Genomic DNA, 4,439 nt, shown 5'->3' with positions numbered 1-4,439 from the left:
GGGCTAGGTTACGTACAGTAACCGTTGGTTTAGGCAGGACTAGGTTACGTACAGTAACCATTGGTTTAGGCAGGGCAATGTAAATTGAATTAATTGTTCAGGCATAATGGACTGGATGACCCAAGAGTTTTGATGATCATCCAGGTGCTTCCAGGTGTCACGTCCTGGCCAGTATAAGGTTAATTGTTTGTGTAGTTTGGTCAGGGCGTGGCAGAGGGTATTTGTTTTATGTGGTTCAGGGTGGTGTGTTTTGTTAAAAGGGTGGTTGATTTAGAAATTCCGGGTGTTGGTTTATGTTTAGGTATTTCTATGTAGAGTCTAGTGAGTGTATGTCTATGTTTGGGTTAATTGGGGTTGGGACTCTCAGTTGAAGGCAGGTGTTGTCTATCTGCCTTTGATTGAGAGTCCCATATATTAGGGTGTGTTTGTGGTTGTTATTTGTGGGTGATTGTTCTGTGTTAAGCTTAGCTTGGCCAGACTGTTTGTAGTTGTTCGTTCGTTCGTTTCTTTGTTATTTTTGTATGTTCATTTTTGAGAGAAATAATAAATCAAGATGAGCATACACGTACCTGCTGCGTTTTGGTCCTCCTTCACCGACGACAACCGTGACAGAATCACCCACCACTCAAGGACCAAGCAGCAGAGGAAGGAGCAGACGGCGTTCGAGTTGGACTGGCGGGAGAAGTGGACTTGGGAGGAAGTTCTGGACGGGGCCGGACCTTGGCACCAGGCTGGGGAGTATCGCCGCCCGCAGGGGGAAATTGAGGCAGCCAAGGCAGAGAGGCGGTGGTACGAGGCCAGAGACGCGCTGAGGGAGAAGCACGAGAGGCACCTCCAATACATTTTTTTGGGGGGGCACACGGGTAGTTTGGCTAGGTGTAGGAAGAGCCGGAGGCCAGCTACCCGTGGTTATATGGAGGAGCGTATGAGGTGGGGAGCGCCATGTTTCGCTGAGGAGCGCACTATCTCACCCATACGCACGCACAGTCCGGTGCGAGTTATTCCAGCCCCTCGCAGGTGCCGTGCTAGAGCGGGCATCCAGCCTGGTAGGAGGATGCCTGCGCAGCGCATCTGGTCGCCGGTACGCCTCCGAGGACCAAGCTACCCAACTCCCGCTCTACGCACGGCTACCATCAGGCCCCTGCACAGCCCAGTCTGCCCTGTACGAGCACTCCGCTCGTACAGGGCTACTAGTTCCATCCAGTCAAGGCGGGTTGTGCAGGAGGTAAGATCTAGACCGGCTGTGCGCCTCCATAGCCCTGGGTTTCCAGCTCCTGTCTCTCGTGCGGACCCGGAAGTGCGTCAACCCAGTCCGACTCGTCCTGTTCCCGCTCCCCGCACTAGCCTGCAAGTGCATAAACCCAGCCTCGCCAGTCAACAGTCGTCAGAGCTGCCCGCCAGTCAACAGTCGTCGGAGCTGCCCGCCAGTCAACAGTCGTCGGAGCTGCACGCCAGTCAACAGTCGTCGGAGCTGCCCGCCAGTCAACAGTCGTCGGAGCTGCCCGCCAGTCAACAGTCGTCGGAGCTGCCCGCCAGTCAACAGTCGTCGGAGCTGCCCGCCAGTCAACAGTCGCCGGAGTGGCCAGACTGCGCTGAACTGCCGGAGTGGCCAGACTGCGCTGAACTGCCGGAGTGGCCAGACTGCGCTGAACTGCCGGAGTGGCCAGACTGCCCTGAACTGCCGGAGTGGCCAGACTGCCCTGAACTGCCGGAGTGGCCAGACTGCCCTGAACTGCCGGAGTGGCCAGACTGCCCTGAACTGCCGGAGTGGCCAGACTGCGCTGAACTGCCGGAGTGGCCAGACTGCCCTGAACTGCCGGAGTGGCCAGACTGCCCTGAACTGCCGGAGTGGCCAGACTGCCCTGAACTGCCGGAGTGGCCAGACTGCCCTGAACTGCCGGAGTGGCCAGACTGCCCTGAACTGCCGGAGTGGCCAGACTGCCCTGAACTGCCGGAGTGGCCAGACTGCCCAGACTGTCCCGAGTTGCCAGACTGCCCAGACTGTCCCGAGTTGCCAGACTGCCCAGACTGTCCCGAGCTGCCAGACTGCCCAGACTGTCCCGAGCTGCCAGACTGCCCAGACTGTCCCGAGCTGCCAGACTGCCCAGACAGCCTGGAACGGCCTGAGCCGGAGCCACCTCCTGATATAGGTGGGTTGGGGAGGGGGGGTGTAGCACAGTGCCGTCGTTGACGGCAGCCACCCTCCCTTCCCTCCCTTTTAATAAGGGGGAATTTTTCTTTTGGGTGTTGCTTGGGGTTATTTTTTGTTAAGGTGCTTCCGGGGTAGCACCTTTAAGGGGGGGGTACTGTCACGTCCTGGCCAGTATAAGGTTAATTGTTTGTGTAGTTTGGTCAGGGCGTGGCAGAGGGTATTTGTTTTATGTGGTTCAGGGTGGTGTGTTTTGTTAAAAGGGTGGTTGATTTAGAAATTCCGGGTGTTGGTTTATGTTTAGGTATTTCTATGTAGAGTCTTGTGAGTGTATGTCTATGTTTGGGTTAATTGGGGTTGGGACTCTCAGTTGAAGGCAGGTGTTGTCTATCTGCCTTTGATTGAGAGTCCCATATATTAGGGTGTGTTTGTGGTTGTTATTTGTGGGTGATTGTTCTGTGTTAAGCTTAGCTTGGCCAGACTGTTTGTAGTTGTTCGTTCGTTCGTTTCTTTGTTATTTTTGTATGTTCATTTTTGAGAGAAATAATAAATCAAGATGAGCATACACGTACCTGCTGCGTTTTGGTCCTCCTTCACCGACGACAACCGTGACACCAGGGGCTTTTTAGTAAACTTTATTAAACTTTTTGGACGACATGTGTCCCATTATGCCTGGCGAAAACCAAACACTGCATTCCCCAGAACCTCATACCAACGGTCAAGCATGGTGGTGGTAGTGTGATGGTTTGGGGATGCTTTGCTGCCTCAGGACCTGGATGACTTGCCTTAATTAACTTTGTTAATTAAATAAATAAAATAGTTATCCATTTTGTTTGGTATTTGTAAACTCAGGTTCCCTTTATCTAATATCAGGTTCTTTATCTAATATCAGGTTCCCTTTATCTAATATCAGGTTCTTTATCTAATATCAGGTTCTTTATCTAATATCAGGTTTTGGTTGAAGATCTGATAACATTCAGTATCAAAAATATGTAAAAATTGAGAAAATCAGAAAGGGGGCAAATACTTTTTCACGGCACTGTAACGTAGATTTCAGTTCCAGTTCCCCTTACAGAGTAGCCCATCATTTAGCCACACTTTCCTCCTGTGTTGGTCTTGTTTACCATCTTCCTGGTATTGATCTTGGCTCTATTGCGTTTGCTCTGGGAAAAGAAGATGAACTTAAACATATATCTTAATGACCTGCATCTTTACCTGCTACTACTGAGGGAACGTCTGTCTTAATGACCTGCATCTTTACCTGCTACTACTGAGGGAAGGTCTGTCTTAATGACCTGCATCTTTACCAGCTACTACTGAGGGAACGTCTGTCTTAATGACCTGCATCTTTACCAGCTACTACTGAGGGAACGTCTGTCTTAATGACCTGCATCTTTACCTGCTACTACTGAGGGAACGTCTGTCTTAATGACCTGCATCTTTACATGCTACTACTGAGGGAATGTCTGTCTTAATGACCTGCATCTTTACCAGCTACTACTGAGGGAAAGTCTGTATTAAAGACCTGCATCTTTACCAGCTACTACTGAGGAAAGTCTGTCTTAATGACCTGCATCTTTACCTGCTACTACTGAGGGAAAGTCTGTCTTAATGACCTGCATTTTTACCAGCTACTACTGAGGGAAAGTCCATTCCTCACCTGCCTCCATCCCTATGTTGTGCATTACTAGATCCCTGGACTGAATGAATCTCAATTAGAGCTCCTCTTTAATTGAAATTCCACCGTGATAAAGTTAACAGGAATTCAATTAACCCCAGGAGTCTCAAACTGGAAAAACAGAGCAAATTGTTTTTTGGGGGGGAGGAAAATGCAAATGATAAAAAAGGTTAATCTCTCCTCTCCTCTGCTCCCTCTGCCCCCCACTCCTCTCTGATTCAGAGGGGTTGGGTTAAATGCGGAAGACACATTTCGGTTGAATGCATTCAGTCGTTCAACTGACTAGGTATTTCCTTTAATTTCTCTAATACACAGAACGGGGATAGGGTGCTTATTAAGGTGAAAGCAATTAGCTGTCTTCATCTTCTGATGAGTCACAAAATCAAAGCACCTACTGGCGCTTCCTAAAGCAAAGTGCTGCCTGTGAATGAAAAACACGCCAGGACAAAACAAAACACAAGGATTTCGCAAACCTGTTGGCTGCCTTGAAGCCTTAAGCTCTCTGAAGAATGGTTTTCTGCCAGGTAGTGAGGGAATTATCTAGTGTACATCCCAAATGGAACCCTATTCCCTTTGTAGTGAAGGGCCCAGGTCTGAAGTAGTGATAGATAC

The sequence above is a fragment of the Salmo trutta genome, chromosome 12 (assembly GCF_901001165.1).
Source record: "Salmo trutta chromosome 12, fSalTru1.1, whole genome shotgun sequence".
Taxonomy (NCBI): domain Eukaryota; kingdom Metazoa; phylum Chordata; class Actinopteri; order Salmoniformes; family Salmonidae; genus Salmo; species Salmo trutta.
The sequence above is the reverse complement of the archived record's forward strand: the minus strand, read 5'-3'. Positions refer to the sequence as shown.